This window comes from Halichoeres trimaculatus, unplaced genomic scaffold (genome assembly GCF_033239565.1).
Source record: "Halichoeres trimaculatus isolate MK-OKI-2021-1 unplaced genomic scaffold, fHalTri1.1 fHalTri1_scaffold_10, whole genome shotgun sequence".
In the NCBI taxonomy this organism is placed as follows: Eukaryota; Metazoa; Chordata; class Actinopteri; order Labriformes; family Labridae; genus Halichoeres; species Halichoeres trimaculatus.
In genome coordinates this window covers 23,606,749-23,624,939 of record NW_027437187.1, presented here as the reverse complement: position 1 = coordinate 23,624,939, position 18,191 = coordinate 23,606,749, and the positions used below count along the sequence as shown (strand labels likewise).

At 42.0% G+C, this 18,191-nt stretch overlaps 1 protein-coding gene across 1 annotated transcript in view; it reads left to right on the top strand.

Annotated features, from left to right (window-relative positions):
- The window catches only part of LOC141796564 (genetic suppressor element 1-like), a 44,899-nt gene that overhangs the window by 958 nt on the left and 25,750 nt on the right, over positions 1-18,191 (top strand). The gene's annotated exons all lie outside the window — the stretch shown is intronic.

The following is an 18,191-nucleotide window of genomic DNA, read 5'->3' as shown; positions in this document are numbered from 1 at the left end:
AACAGTTTCACTTTGTGGGTCTCAATTCCATCCACAGCTTTAAACAGGAGCATGCATGCCTTTAATTGTGCAGTTTGATTTTGGCGTTATTGCAAAGACTTTATGAAAGGTTTTCTGTATTATCGGTTTAGGACTAAAGAAAAAATTTGGACCCAAACAAATGAACGAGTGAAGTCTTGATTTCAAAATAAACGTCATAAAAAAATAGTTTTGGACCCTTAGTTGTAAAACAAATATTTTTATCTGGATTCGTCTTTACTTTCTTAGTCTCGGCTGCTTCCTTTAAACAAAACAGCCAACATGCAGATCTTCCGTCATCTTCCAGGTGACTCTGTGTGAAACACAAGAGTATGCTGTCAGTGTCAGCATGGGGACAGGTGTGAGGTTACCCAGCAGAGGTGATTACACATGCCTGATGGTAGGACGACAGAATGAGGGAGCAAAGAGAGAAAGGAAAGGAGGTGGTGGTGGGAGGGGGAGGAGTAAGTGGGAAGAACAAAAAGAGTGATGGAGGAAGGAAAGGTGTGCCAGGTGGGATTGAATTTGTTTAAAAAGTGAAGAAAAAGTAAAGATGATGTTTCAAACTGTACTCTGCATGTGTGAAGGCAGACCTCCAAATGTGTCATTACCCTGAACCCTGACCCCTCACCTCTGACCCCTGACCTTTTAGTTGACTAGTACAGATCACTGTCAGTGATCAAAAGCTGACCCCCAACCCCACCCCCCACCCCCACCCACGCATGGTTGAAGGTGAAATGTGTGAGGAGAGGTGACAGAAAAAAATGGTTGGGATAGTGGGTGAATAAATGGATGGGTGGATGGATACAAAGAATGGACAGGCTGATGGTGGCGAAGGTGGATGGATGGATGGATGGATGGATGGATGGATGGATGGATGGATGGATGGATGGATGGATGCTGGAAAGTCAGATGGATGGATGGATGGATGGATGGATGGATGGACGGAGAGATGGATGGATGGATGGATGGATGGATGGATGAATTGATTGATGGATGGATAGATGGATGGATGGATGGATGGATGGATGGATGGATGGATGGATGAATTGATGGATGGATGGATGGATGGATGGATGGATGGATGGATGGATGGATGGATGGATGAATGGATGGATGGAAGAATAGATGTAGGGATGGATGGACGGATGGATGGATAGATGGATGTATGAATTGGTGGATAGATGGATGGATGGATGGATGGATGGATGGATGGATGGATGGATGGATGGATGGATGATGGATGCTGGAAAGTCGGATGGATGGATGGATGGATGGATGGGTGGACGGAGAGATGGATGGATGGAAGGGCAGAAGAATAAATACAAAACGGGGGGGTGAAAGGACAGAGGAATGAATGAAAAAAGGGGTGGAAGGATAGATGGATAATTAACTAGATAAATTTCAAATGTATGAAGGAGTAAATGAATGGATTTAATGGATGGAGGGAAAGATACATTGATTGATTGACAAATGGATGGATAGATGAAAGGATAGAAAGACGTTTGTATGTAAAATAAAGGATTTTGTAAAAATGGATGGATGGATGGATGGATGGAAGAATAGATGTAGGGATGGATGGACGGATGGATGGATAGATGGATGTATGAATTGGTGGATAGATGGATAGATGGATGGATGGATGGATGGATGGATAGATGGATGGATGGATGGATGGATGGATGGATGGATGGATGGATGGATGCTGGAAAGTCGGATGGATGGATGGATGGATGGATGGATGGATGGATGGATGGATGAATGGATGGATGAATTAATTGATTGATGGATGGATGGATGGATGGATGGATGGATGGATGGATGGATGGATGGATGAATGGATGGATGGAAGAATAGATGTAGGGATGGATGGACGGATGGATGGATAGATGTATGTATGAATTGGTGGATAGATGGATAGATGGATGGATGGATGGATGGATGGATGGATGGATGGATGGATGGATGGATGGATGGATGGATGCTGGAAAGTCGGATGGATGGATGGATGGATGAATGGATGGATGCTGGAAGGTCGGATGGTTGGATGGATGGATGCTGGAAGGTCGGATGGTTGGATGGATGGATGGATGGGTGGATGAATTAATGGATGTATGTATGGTTGGATGGATTGATGGATGGATGGTTGGACAGACTGATATAAAGATGGATGGTTGGATGGAGTGATAATTGGGCTACAATACACAATACAGAGGCTAAATTTTATGTATTTTTTTCAGTGAATTTTTCTTGCTGCTTCTTTAGATTAATTCATCTGCTTTCATAAGTGAGTGAACCAGAGTGATTTTGTGCATGTTTGTCATTGTTTGTGTATTTATTTGTTTATGTGTGTTTGTGTGAGAATAAGGTGAAGAAAAACATCTCCAGGAAGAAACAACTGCTCCTCCTCTCTTCTTTCCGTACATTGTAGCTTTCATCTCCTTTTTTGTTCCCTAGGTCCCTCTTAATGTGCTTGTAGTGTGTGTGTGTGTGTGTGTGTGTGTGTGTGTGTGTGTGTGTGTGTGTGTGTGTGTGTGTGTGTGTGTATGTTTAAGTGTACTTTTGAACATCTGTGTGTACTATTGTGTGCATACTTGACTATTTTTTTCTGTGCAGGTGTGTAAATGTGTTCATGTGTGTAATTGCATCTGTCTCGTGTGTGTGTGTTTGCGCTCTCATCGTTCAAACACTGAAAGATGCCCCCCCCCCTCCTGGTCCTTACTGTGGTTGCTGCGGCGACCATGTCAGCCACACACTTGCTTCTCAATGATCATTTGCTGATGTAGGGGGTGAAAACATGATTTAATCCTTGTTACACTTTTTGGAAGAAAATAACTCACCATTTTCATGTCATATTTTATACTTTTAGTTGTTGAACCTTAGTTTTTAAACACACAACCAACGAACAACCAACCCTTAGTTAAATTTCTGGACTTGATTAGGATCAAAACTGAACCAAAGGGCCAAGAGGGTTAAGGTGAGAGAAATAACTGTGTGTTTAATCTGGGTAAGAGATTTGAAGCAACTATAGAAATTCACAGTTATTGATAAATACTGCATTTCATACATCTTCATCAGTAAGATCAGCCTGAAGATATGTGTGTGTGTGTGTGTGTGTGTGTGTGCGTGTGTGTGAGAGAGAGATTCGCACATCATGACCTTAACACGTTATCATAAAGAAAAGAGGGTGACATTTTCCTCTCCCATTTTCAGGACCTCCTGCTGATCTGACACACACACACACACACACACACACACACACACACACACACACACACACACACACACACACACACACACACACACAAAGAACAGCAGCTCACTGCTCTCCCCTGTGACTTCTTGGCTGATTACTATTCAAATGTCTCTGCAAAAGACTGTTTTTAAAACCAGAGCGTACTCCCAAGAGAGGGAGCATGAGAGTGAAACAAACCAACCAAGCTTTCATTGACTTCAATTGGTTACACTACTGGTATTTAAACTTGGTACAAAAAGAAAGGAAATGTTTGTTTGGTAGATTATTTCTTTGTTTTGACAATGGCAACGAGTCTGATTCTGCTGGAGCCTATGGCGGGTGCCAGACGATTTGCAAAAGCCACAACACGAATGCAATAGCAAAAACACAAACGCAAACGCCACAACACAACGAAAGTACAGCCACAACAGAAGGTAAAAGAGGTTAGGTATCCCATTGGACACAAAAAAGTTGCGAAAGTGCTTAAATGATTATATGATAATAGATTTTATAACTGACAGCACAGGATCCCAGGTTTTTTTAAAATTATCCGAACAACCTCTAATACTATACTTTATTCTCTCTAAATAGAGGGAGGACATTAGGTCTTTAACCCAGGAGAGGCAAATGCAATGATATTTCTTTCCCTGACACTTAAGTGAGTAAATACCTCAGGGACTTCTCAAAGATTGAGAATAAGGGGCTGGAAGGTACATGCTTACAAAATCTTATGATGATTCATCGTAAAAAAGAGGACCAGAACTTTCTCTCAAGTATCTCTAATAGTAAGTTGGGGTGATAGAAATTCATCTCACCACCGCTGAAGTAATCCTGCAGGTTTCTGAATAAGTTAAAACTGTGTCAAAGAGTGAGCCAGGTGGTTGATGGGAAAAAGTGGGTGAATTTTGATCAGCAAAGATGCAAACTTGACAATATAGTCAGGAATAAATTAAGTCGTTATGAGGTTTTCACCAGTCGGAATTAAGAATACAGTTGAATAACACCATTTTTTTCTATGTGCATGTAAGTTTGTAAACAAAGGCTTAACGGTCCCATATTAAGCTCCTTTTCTGCAGTTTAATATGGATCATTGATGTCTTCATGAAATGGAAGTAACATGTTTTGGTCCAAAAGCCAATAAATCAAACACAGCAGCATTGTTTCCAGGCTCTCATAGCCCCTCTGTTCAGAACGCTCTGATTTAGTGGGCGTGGCCTTTATATGTGAATGAGCCATCGCTGATACCATCCCGCTCTTCTGCGCCACTGAGAGCGGCGCCTCAAGCTCTGAGTGCACAATGTTTAGAAAACAGCGAAGCTCGTTTACCATAACATTACGGGCTAAAACAACAGGCTAACCACAGCTAAAGTTAGCATCCTGAAGCTAACACAGAGACAGGGGCGGCACTGAGGAAAAGCTCTTACATCTGCTCCACAGCACTATGTGGCTGTTTACAGCCAATAACAAAGCAGTGATGGCTCTTCAACTTCGGCGTATCTGCTCCGTTGGACCAATCAGGTCAGACTTGCTCCTGGTTGGTCATAAAAGGGAATCGCTGACGTTGGCAAATCCCCAAATTCCAAACAACTCGTTTAAGGTCAGGATTTTACATTCACAAGCACTACTAAGTACAAGTTTTGTCATTAAATATCACATTTTGTGGGCTGGGAGGAAAGCCAAAGACTATTTTTATTTACTATAATAAAGTGATTTTTGCATAATATGGAACCTTTAAATGAGGCCAAACTTCTTTAGTGAGGCACACATAACACAACTTAATATTGAATAAAATTTGTATTGTGAGTGTTGTGGGTTATTTAAAAAAAGAGATAAATGTGGAGTAAAGATATGTTAGGCTAGTTTATTAGAGGATTTATTGAAGGCCCTGTAGTTGGAGAGACGGTTGTAAAACCAAGACAAGCATGAAAGCAACGTGGGATGATAACATTTATGTAGGTTTGACAGGTGATTGGAAGTCTGAACCTAAGTTAATACATTTACTTCATTTGTTGAATGAATTTATTATCTTAAGCCTCTCAGAGGATTTATTTGATATGAGAAAACAGCAGATTACTCCTTTAATATTTTTACACAGGCCAAACAGGCTGAGATCATTCACCTCCAGCTCACACAAGGTCACAAGGTCGGCTCAGATGTCTGCATGAAGAATGGCCTCACACTCAGCGACATTTGTGTTTCTGTCCATGTATGCATTCACACACACACACACACACACACACACACACACACACACACACACACACACACACACACACACACACACACACACACACACACACACACACACACACACACATTATCCACTGTGAGTCAATGGGGTGTTGACGTGTGTATTAGCCTGCCATATTTATTGGCTGCCGTGGTATTTTCAGAGGCTGGGCAGCTCTGTTCGACTTGACCTCTGCATTGATTTCCATGATATGTGTTAGAGCTACAAGGACACTGTGGCTTGTGATTTATGGCAGATGTCACATGAACGCACACACACACAGAGGTATGGTGGAGCGCACACACACGGTTCTCACTCAGCCTCAGGGTGCTTTACTACTGTGAGTGTGGCATTTGATAACTCCACTCAAAATATGTTTCCCGCTTTGCACGGCAGAAGCAGCTCTGTGCACAAATAAATATGTCTTCCTCTGAATGCAGGGGATGAATGACTTCAGCAGCTGGAAAAATTGTTTGAGAGAGTCGAGGTATTAAAAAGAAAACAGCAGTTCTCCTGCTGGGGAGTTATTGAGGAAAACAGAGGGTGACAAAAAGAATAGAACAACAAAGTTCAAGTTTGGAGCAAATGTGAATGATGCATGGTGTTTTTTTGTTGCACTGAGAGAATTTGGGAGTGATGATACATCAAGGAGGGATCAGTACTTCTTCATCAGTTCTTTGCTTCCAGTTTCTCTTCCTCTTCTCCTTCTCCCTGTGTAAAATGATAATAGGCCCAATTACATGAGGCTCTGAGCTGTTTTGTAGCCTCTTTTTAAGTATTTATTTAAAGTAGGACATAAGGTGTGTGTGTTTGTGTGTGTTTATGTGTGATAGTGGGAGGAGAAGCTCCTGGCACACTCACATATGTGTGCATTGGCCAGCATATTCCTGTTTTGTATGTTTATGTAGAGGCTGTGTGTGTGTGTGTGGTTGTGTGTGCTCATGCAGGAGGCTGAGATGGGTGCTGTCTCAAAGGAAGCTGCTGTCAGGCTCTCTTGTGCTGTTAATTGTGTGTGCATGTGTGTGTGAGTGAGTGTGTATGTGCATATTTGTGCTCAGATGAAAACAGGGTCGCGCTGCTCCACCTCAAGGGCGTTGTTATTAATGAGATGAATAAAAGACCATGACAACAGCTTGATAACGCCAAGGAGATAAAAACCACACACACACACACACAAGCTCACAGACACACACAAGCTTACAGACACACACAAGCTCACAGACACACACACGTCATGAGGGAGCCTGGCGACTTTCTCCTGCCAAGAAAAGAAAGAAAACAAAACAAGAATAAAAGTGCAAAACAACCATAATCTATTTTTTATGTCTTCTGTCCTCAAGAGAGGGAGAAAAATAAACCTGAAGAAAAGGGATGAATAAAACAACGTGTTTGGTAATGTCTCAAGCTGGAAACAAACAAGTGAACAAGTGAGCAAGCAAGCCGCCCTAATTGGTCAAAGAGCTGGTGTCACTAATGAGCTCTTAATTAACACAGGATCCACTTAAAGCACACATACACCAGCTCACACATGCAAACACACACTCACACTCACACATGCAAACATGTCTGCGCTGTGATGTTTACATTCACTTACAGCATGAAAAAAAAGGCTTTGATGTGAGATCTCACATGCAAGCACACGTTCACGCAAACAATGCACACACACATTTACACACACATACATTGAATGCACACACACACACACACACACACACACACACACACACACACACACATGCAGCCTGCCTGCTCACTGAACTGGGGAAATTGGGATAAATGCCAGCAGATTTTGACCGGAGGTGATAACGACAACTCCTGGAAGCACAAACACACACATGCACAGGTTTTGCACAAGAGACAAGGGAACACACACACACACACACACACATGCTCGGTGTACACACATACACTAACACGCAGAGTGAAACTGTAATAAGCAGCGTGGCGTACGATAACGAGCAGATGGCTGGAGGATTAGCCAAATGAAAATGCAGCAGCTCAAACTTGCCTGCGTTTATATCTTTTACCGAGGGGTGGACTTCTTAACACATACTCAAACGCATCGACACACACATATCGGTTCATATGTTTAAGTAAAAACAGTAAGAATGAGAGAAAAAGAGAAAAAGAAGGAGAGTAAGGGAGATAGAAAGAAAGGGAGCATCCCGTGCCCCCTCTGGTCCTGCACCATCTGCATGTTCATGAACCATGTCAATGCATAATTGATTGAATGTGTCAGTGTGTGTGCAGCCAGTTTGTGTGTGTGTGTGTGTGTGTGTGTGTGTGTGTGTGTGTGTGTGTGTGTGTGTGTGTGAAAGGAGGGGCTTTCATTGGGAGCTGGTTAACAGCAGTTACAGTCGGACAGGGCATGTATGCCTCATAATGCAGATGTGTGTGTGCATGTTTCTCCTTTGTGAGGTGATAGAGCATTGGGGCAAGACACACTGAAACACACACACACACACACACACACACACACACACACACACACACACACACACACACACACACACACACACACACACACACACACACACAGAGTCTCTACCTCATTAACCCCTCACCTGCTGTTATTTTATCCTGTCTTAGCTCCTGGATCTTGTTCTATACACCAGAGAAACCTACACATCAGGTCTGACGTGATCCACCTGCATCTACAGAGAGAAGCGTCTTCTCTTCAGAAGATTATTACAGAAAACAAACACACTTTAATGAGCTGGTGTTGTAAGGGTATGTGCTGCCGCCTCATAGGAAGAAGGTTTGGTTTTTAAATTTGCACTGTTCTACTCGAAAAATGTTTAGCACTCTATTTTGCTGTCAGGAAATTTGCTCTTTTTTGTTCCATATCCTGACACAACAGTTAGGTGTTCCTCTGCCTGCAGTGCACAGTTCAGCTGTTTTTTTTACCAAGTGCATTGATTTAACCCTTAAATGTTCTGCACAGCTGTTTGGTAGAGCACACTTTGAGCGACTATATCTCACTTAAAGATGTTGAACTGAATTAAACCTGACTGTGTCGACTTAACAGCCCAGAATTTTCTGTGCTTTCTGATGTTAATGCTCCAATAACATAAGAAAATAAAAAATAAACTAAAAAATCTTAAAGTGTTTAAGGGAAATTGCAAATTTGATATTTTGCATTTATTCTGGAGTTAACTGGAAATGACAAATGCTAAGTGTCAAAGTAATGCCTGTAGTTTGTATTTTGAAAAGATGAACATACTGTGCATACCAATGGTTGTGTCATCATATAAAAATAGAAAACAATGAGAGTTGGAAGCTTACTTTGAAAAAAAAGAAGAAAAAGAAAGAAACTACCATTCTGCTTTGCTTGTTTTCAGATGTAACTTCTAGAAAATTAACGATAGTCAGTAAAAGAGCGGCCTTCCGTTAGGAAGAGAGCTCCAGACGATGCAGACTGCAGACTAGCGTTCTCTGATTCACAAAGATCCTGAGGTGCTGTTGTTACAAAATCCCACTCATGACAGCTGTAGCTCTCTGTGTTTGTGGATTTACAGTTTACACAGTGTACAGACCATGTTACTAGTGAGCACAGAGTTTTCTCCCCTCTCTAATTTCTCAGTCCTCTGTAGACTTCACTTTATAAAGGTGTATCCATGTCGGCATTAAGCTGCAGATCATTGATATTGTTGGTTTGGTTCTACTTTCTTTCCTCTCAAAAGCTGATCAGTATGACTTTATTTTAATCAGATAAATTATATAACAAAGTTGACCTGATCTGGAGCAGCTGATTGCATTCTGCCACATTTTTTTCGATACACTCAATGCTAACTGGAAGGATGCAACCATGCACCCATGAGACTGGCCCTGGAGCAGTTGCCCCTTGGTTTGAATCAAACCTGGAGCCTCTTTCCCCCATGTCACTCCCCTCTCTCAGCTGACTCTTGCTCTATCTACTGTCCTGCCCTTTCTGAATAAAAGCTGGAAAAGCTAAAAGTAACTAAAAGAAAATTGACAAGCAACCAGTCCCACTTCAAAAGAAAAGAGGAAACAATATTTTAAATTCAGAATAAAGGTGCATGGTTTGTGGCATCCGAGCTACAGTCTTGGAGAATAAAATCTATGTTTGTACCTTTTAGAGTATAGTATCTTGTCAGAAATGTGTCACCTGAACAGGTTTTCAAACATGAATGTGTGAAAATATAACAGTCTTTCTGTGAGGGTTTGAGTGAAATGACCCTTTAATCTGAAATGTTCAACCCTGATTTCATGAAGCATATTCCATCATTTAGTCCATGAAGGCACATCTGCAGACAGGCTGGTGTCTGATACTTAGACTCAGAGATAAACAATGAGCAAAACAGCAGCTTTCAAATATGTTCCCACATCGTGTTGCATACACATGTACCCCCACTTACACACAAACATCCACAGACACACACACACAGTTACAGGGCACGTGTTTTCTCATGTGTGGTCTCTTGCCACCTTGTTCCGCTTCTGCCTGTATTTGCATAATCTGCATAATGATGCCCACTTTAATTGCACACGCCCAGGTAAGGGATCATGTGGTTAAGTGGGAGATCATAATTATGTAAATAATTGGCCTGACCACAGCAAGCTGCTACTCTGTGCCACCCATCTGGACAGAAATGGAGAGAGGAAGGGAGAGTTAAAACAAGGAGAGGCGAGAAAGAAAAGTGACTTAAGGATTGGTTAAAGTGGAGGAAGGAAGTCTGAGTTTACAGAAAGCACTACTGAAAGAAAAAGATAAATTTATGTATTTTCAATCCCTAAAAACGTAACCCACACATCTTTGAACTCTGTTTTTGGTGTAGTGCTGTTTAGTTTCCTCTGTTGTCTTTTTTTTCCTCTTGAGGAAATGGAAAACCAAAAACATGCTTGGGAGCACAGACAGTGAATTAATATGCCTTTTTACACTGCAAAAAATGAAATCTCACAAAGTGTTTTTGTCTTATTTCAGTGAAAAGTGTCTTTTAGACTTAACCTGAGCCACATTCACTTGACCAGTCCAGAAAAATGTCTTATTTTAAGTTATATAAAGACAAAAAATGAGGTCTGAATTGCTTAAAACAAGTAGGAAAATCTGCCAGTGGGGTAGGAGAAATGTGCTTATCAAGACTAGAGTAATGTCTTAATACAAGTTAGGGATGGGTACCAAATTAGGTACTTTTATAGGTACCGAACGAATTCTGTCAAAACTACAGGGTACCGAGTCACGTAGAATTAAAAGGTACCATGTTTAGGTACCTAAATGCATCCTTATGACTGTGAGAGAGTGAAAGAGTAGGCGGGACATGAAAACAGCTGTGCAAGATTACATATTGAAGAATAAATATGTTTAGTTGAAAAAATATATATTTTATTATTAAACAAATTTATATTATTTTACCACTTGAACACAAAAAAAGTACAGAAAAATGGTACCATTGAGTACCAGTACCGATTGCCAAGTATCGGGTATTGGTAATGTGAAAGTTACCCATCCCTAATACAAGTACTTTTTTTTTTTTTTTTTAACCACACTGGCAGATTTTTTTTTTACTTGTTACAAGCAATCCTGACCTTATTTTAGTCTTTAAATAACTTAAAACAAGACACTTTTCTGGGCTGGTCAAGTGAATGTGGAACATATATAGTGTAAAAAGACATTTTTACTGAAATTAAGACAAAACAGTAGGTAAAGATTTCACTTTTTGCAGTGTAGCTAGATGTAGATTGTCTTCTTCCACCTCACTGTTGTCTAAAAACTACTAAAAACACATCATTGAGCCACAGCACTGCTCAGAGTGACATGATCCACAGTGAACATGAGAATTGTGAGTTTTTGGTCGGTCTGAGAGTCACTATCCTGCTGCTGCAAGCTGGAGAAAAATTAGGCACATACACAGGTAATGAGAAGAGGAACAGAAATGAGAGAGGTAAAATGTAACACCAGAGTGAAAAAGATGAGGAATTAAATAAAATAAAAGCTCCCATAAGAGAACTAAATGGACTCCGAGGTGAAAATGCTATAAGTGTGATGTTGGTGTAACTGAAGGGACCTTTATTTTTTCATTTACCTCAACCTTTAAGCTCCAGCCTTAACCCCCAAATGACATCAGAACCTCTCACACACACACACACACACACACATGCGTGCCCTGTATCCGCTGCACAGATGGTAAAGGCAGCAGCCCTACACACAGACAAAGAGAAGGTAATTCTCTCTGCAGGACGTGAACGGAGCTGATGCTGGAAGAGAGCAGCGCACATCAACACTCCCCTCCCTGTTTCCTCCCTGTCTCAGCCCCAGGCCAACAAACATCACAGGAGTAAACTGACAATGTGTGTGCGCGTGTCAGTGTGTGCTGGAAATATGTGTGAGCACTGCTGGAATAAGCTTAAGGAGGAGAGACAGAGAGGGAGTTAGAGGAGGAATAAGAGTGAGGGAGAAAATGAGCGAGATAAAATAAAAAAGAGGGAGAGAGTGGAGAGAGGGAGGAGGTAATAAACAGGATTAGTGCTTATCTTTACAGTGCTGTGTGTGTGTGTATGTATGTGTGTGTGTGTGTGTGAGCCTGTTTCGCCTGAGGACAGAGTGACTGACTCCAGCGCTACCTTTGCTAGTGTGTCTCCATCCCCAGGTATCTCTTCTCTCTGGACTCCCTCTGCTTTGTGTGTGCTGGTACACAATGTTCCTTATATCTGTGTGTGTCTGTGTGTGTTTGTGTACATGCTAGTGGTGGGGGCTATGCACATGCTTATGATGAACCACAGCTCTCCTAATGTGTACTTTAAACATGCAAGTGTGTGTGTGTGCAGGAAGTAAATACATATGTAGTCACAGTATGAGTGTTCGGTAGTGATTCTACTGTATGCATGTGTGTGAGGAATGTATTTGCCAAATGGTTGTGAAAACACCACAGTTGGGCTTGCATTTGCGCATAACGGTTACCCTGACCACTAACCCTAACCCTAACCCTAACCCTAACTCTAGTGTTCCCCCTACCATTATATACAGGCCTGCCCCCCTACTTGGAGGTCGAGTTAATTTTATTTTCTGTATAGACCATAGACTGTATAAAACATGGATTTAGTCTCACCGACGTCACCCGGCTGTTTCTGAAACGGAAAATGAAGTCCATCGGCTATAGCGGCCATATTGGTAGTGGCAAGGGCGTCGCCTACAGCCATAGGGCGCCTGTTGGTCACGTGACCCTCAGCTGTGCCTCTTATTGGGGGAGCGTGCGATCTTAATATCCTCTGAATGGCCGAGTTAGGAAAAAAATCACCCCCCGTACAGTGGGTGCCGGTAGTAAAATTAGCGACTCAGACAGGAGACGTTTTTTGAACCAGGCTGTAAATAGGTTAATTTCTGCTTTGAAAACGGCTTTTTTTGGCTTGGTGTGTATGTGACTTCCAGTACTCCCAGAGCCAGCCTCAAGCGGACACTCTAGAAACAGCAGATTTTAGCACTTCCGCATTGTCTCATATTCTTAGACCGGAGGTTGCCACTTGGTATAGGCCCAGATCACAGCAGAAGTAATTTAAAGTTACCTCTCATAAATCTCATAAACCTTTATTTTAAACTTAATGGACTGTTTTGCCCTAATTGATTCATGTAATTTACATGACAGGATGTCATTTGTACACTATCAGGACCGCATTTGTCTTCGTGCTCCTACGCGCACAGTGAAGTTGCACACAAACACGTGCACATATACACACAGACAAGTACATTCTGTATCGGAGGGAGAGGGACAACCACCACAAGAAACATCTCCCAGAGCCTTCACTGTGAAGATCCATCAGTCCCTCTTCTGTGCTTGCCGCCGCTGCTGACGCCGCCGCCCAGGATGTAAACCTAGCGAAAACACAGCCTTACCCTAACCCTAACCCCAGCCCCGACCCTAACCCTAAATAACAATAACCCTACCTCTAAACCTGTTTCAGGATAACCCTAACCATGAACTTTAACCCTAACTGGTACCCTATTTTCTTTGTGTATGTGTGTGTGAGTGTGTGTGTGCAAGGAGTAAACATATATGAAGTCACAGTTTGTGTGTTTGGTAGTGATTCGACTGTATGCATGTGTGTGAGCGCTGTTTTTGCAAAGTGACTGTGAACACACTACAGTGTGGCTTAAATATATGTATGTGTGTGTGTGTGTGTGTGTGTGTGTGTGTGTGTGTGCAGCTGCCTCAGGATAAAGAATATCCTCACCTCCTTGTTGCCTCCGCAGTTTGTCTTTACTGTCTGTTTGCATCTGTGTAAAGAGTGTGTGTTTGCACATGCTTGTCTCTGTGGGTGCGTACGTTTATGTGTGTGAGTGAATGCTTAGCAGATGGGTTAATCTGCCATTTTTAAGCTCATGTAGCTCTATGGCACTATTGTATGTGACAGTGTTTCTGTTTGTAAGCTTCTACCTGACCAGAGCTAACAGGCTGCTCAGCATCTCACTGATACTGGATGAGAAAGGAGGAATACATTTAAATAATCAGCGGTTTGAGTTCATGGCTGATACTATGCCTCGCTGCTTTCGTAAATGAGCATCTGTGTGTGTTGTGTGTTCTCTCTCTCTCCCTCTGTGTGTGTGTGTGTGTGTGTGTGTGTGTGTGTGTGTGTGTGTGTGTGTGTGTGTGTGTGTGTGTGTGCATCTGCTTTGGGAGACATCTGTGGAAGTCTTGGTGGATTGTTCTCGTAGCAGCATCCCTCGCTCTGAGCTGGTCCTAACAGAAGATGAATAGAGAGCAAGAAAGCAGGAGGCAGGAAGCCACGTGTGTGCATGTGTGTGTTTGTGTGAGGCTGTGTCTGCATATTAATGTGTGTATGCTTGGGTGTGTGATGGATAGAGGGCTTTATGAGAGAGGAATAGGCTAATGACCGGGTCTCCAGAGGCAATAAGATTCCTGGAGCTATTACTGCAGGAGTTCATAATGGCCTCTGTGCTTGGCCTCTTTTACACGCAGCTTAATGGGGGATCCTACAGTCCACTGCCAAGTATAACCCACCTGAGAACACACACACACACACACACACACACACACACACACACACACACACACACACACACACACACACACACACACACACACACACACACACACACACACACACACCCTTGCACTTTAACCCTTACACAAACACACATACAAACACACAGAACAGCAAATGTTCGATCAGGTTTATCTTGCACCTGCGCTCACACACACGCACACACACACAAACTCGTGCATTTCCCAGTCTGTCTGCCACACATACACATCTGTACACACTCAAAACACACACCCACAATACAACCTGTATAGGTCACAAAGGATGGAGGTGAGACACCCACCTCAGAGAAAACTGAGCGCGTCTGCCTGCAGTGCACAGGCGAAACATAAATCATGTCAGGCTACACTAGTCTCTGCAGACGCACACACACACACACACACACACACACACACACACACACACACACACACACACACACACACACACACAGACACACACACACACACACACACACACACACACACACACACAGACACACACACACACACGCGCACACACACGCACATACACACACACACACATAGACACACACACACAGGCGCACATAACTCCTGTTCACTCCCCCTCTTTTCTCTTGTGTAGGTTTGAGTACAAGAAAAGGGGATTTGGGGATTATGAGGGAGCCTCACTTTTCTCCTCTCTTTTCGTTGCTTCCTTCAGTACTTGTTGTTTCCATAGAGAGAAAAGTGGGAAAGTAGGGGGCCGCTAATCTGTCTGTGTCTGTGTGTGTTTCAGTGTGAGTGTGTGTCAGAATGTTTGTGTCTATGAAGGTGCATGCATGCCAAATTGTGTTTATGCATGCTTTTGTTTGTGTTTCCTTTCATCAGTGAATGGATCTCAGGGAGAGACTTGAAGGAGACACTCTATACATGGAGGGAAACATCAAGGCTGTGTGGAGCTACTGCGAATCTGGTATCTTAGAAATGCAAGAGGGAGACAGGAAGAGGAAAAACTGGAGTGAGAGGGGAGGAAGAAAAGGAAAGGGGTAAATAGAGAGAAGAGGAGAAGGAGGATGGACAAGGTAGAAATCTGCTCTCGGAAGCGCAAATCGTTGCAAAACAGCTGTTAAATAGCTGCAAAGTGGAGCAGCTGCTTTGGAGAGAGGGATGGGGAAATGAAGGGATGAAGGATCAAGAGGGAAAGAGAGAGAAGTAAGACAGACAGGAGGCCCAGGGGAGGTGTTGGAATATTAGACTAAATAAAGCAGACTGAGTGAGCTTATCGGCTGCCGTATTTTTTCACTACATGACACAAATGGAATGTGGAGAGGTTTAATGTTGAAACTGAATGAAAAAAGACAGGAATGCTTTTTTTCTGAAGACTTCTTTTCGTCGACTCAGTAAAATCTAATCAATGACTTGGGACACAGCTTTAATCAGTTCATCTCAGAGTTTACTCGATGTATCCTTGAGTTCTTTCACTACATTCTGCTTCATCTTTTCACTTGTGTTGCTTACACGTGTAACCTGGCAAAGAATTAGCATCTGACTGAGCAGCTACTCTCGTAGAGTTAGTGCTTGTCTCATCCGATCCTTTTTTTCTGCAAAATCCAGACAATATTAGCCTCACAGCTTTCATGCAGCTGTCACAGGAAAAACAATGTATTACAAGACCAGGTGGGATACTTCTGCATTCCTACTGGGTCATCATCAACCAGTCCATAGAAAAGGCAAGAAATTACCTTGCTAAAAAAGAAAACAAGGCTGTGACCTGCCTTTGACCCAGGTCATTTTCAGGAACTGGGGGAGATCAGATCTGAGTGTAAAGAAGTCTGCATGTTGAAGCTGTTATCAACACAGTTGAAGGACTCACCACTTTAAGTTAAAACTCTTGTTGTCAATTACAACGTAATGAATAGGGATGGGGGAATGCTTTAAAGTAGCATTGGTATTTTTTGTTCAATTTTTTTTTTTTTTTTTTTTTAGTTTTATTTATTTATTTTCAAATTTCAGTACTTTATTTTAAGTCTTTGTTTATAAAGTGGGTTGGAAAAAGTTAAGACGTCAGATCCCCTGACTAAATCTTTAAAAAAAAAATTGCAAAAAATGGAGACATTGAAGAATCACAATTTAAATTAAATTTGCACTCCAACAATTGTACAAGAATCGAATCAGGAGAAGATCATATCGCCCCAGCCCTAGTTAGGAAACACTGACACTAACATCCTATGTCGGTGTGAAGAACAGAATTTGTAGAAAACTTATAGTTTAGTGATATTATGGATGTTGAGCCTGTATTTACTCCAGTGTGTTTTGAAAGAGCTCAGTGCTGCAGTGGGAGATAAACTTAAAAATAACCTGAGTACATGTGCATTCTCATGGAGCGTACAGTTCAGTTGCAAATGACAAATGTCACATTCATTTTGATTTCTCAAGGAAATGTAATCAAGCTTCTTCAGAAGGTACAAGTACTTGGGGACTTATTAATGGGTGTGTCCTGTCTTTTAAATTACATATTGCCAACCTGCCCTCTGAACTTAAGGTGAAGTTGGGATTTTATCACAGAAATAAATCCTAATTTTTACTCAGAGCAAGGGAACTTCTTGTTTCATCTATCTTTCTTCATTTTTTGGATTAAGGTGATGTACTGTATGTGGGCGCTTTGGCCAAATGTTTACAGTCATTGGATATTGTGTATCACTGTGCGTTGAGATTTGTTGCTGGTTGTAGACGCTTCAGTCACCACTGTGGCCTGTACACTAACTCAGATTAGCCATTACTGAAGGTGTGCAGGCATAGACACTGGTTGAAGCTGATTCATAAAGCTCCTCTTGGTTTAATGCCTTCTTCAAAGAACCAAGGTCTTTTAATTGTCTGCTCCTTGTGTCCACACTAAGCGTTTAATTCTGCTGCTCCCATTGTATGGAACTTTCTCCAAAATAACTCAAAACCTGATGGCGGATCTTATTTTGCTTGATCTTAAGAGTTAAAACATGTGAGACGATTGGACAGAGCCTGTGTTTCTGATTCTAATCTGTGAGCAAGATTCTTTACTTCATTTGCCAATCAATTAGCACATTGCACAGTGTAATTTTGTTACTGTTGTTATTTATGAACTTATTGTTGGTAAAATATCTCTTTATCATGTACGGCTTTTTATTTTATGACATGCTGCAGCCCTCTTGGCCAGGTCGTCTGTTTAAAAGAGATTCTGACCCCAATGGATTATTTACCTGGTCAATAAAGGTTAAATGAAAAATAAAAACATAATAATAAATTATTACTAGTACTTTTAATAACAACCATTATAATCATAATCACAATAACTAATTTGTCTTCTAGTTTCCATGTGTGTTCAGTAAAGTAGCAGCTCAATACTAGCAGTAAATATGTTTACCCTGTGAGTTGACAATGCAGGAAATATGAAATGAATGTGAGTAATTATAATCTGTGAGTACTTCACTATATACTTGGAGCAGCAGCAGCAGATCAGTGCAGCAGTATTACCATAATTAGCCCGTGACTATTACTCCTGTGGACTGTAGGGGGTAGAGCAGGAGGAGCTGACTTGAACAGACCTGATTGTCTCCAGTGGACAGTAAACATGTCCAGGCTGTGAGCGATCAGCAGTCTGGGGCCACATCTTCCTCCTATCCATCCCTCTGTCTCTCCAGGGAGCATCAGTGGAGCAGGTGCTCGTCCTTCCTCCCTCCCTCCCTCCTTCCTCCATACCCCGCCTCCCTCCCTC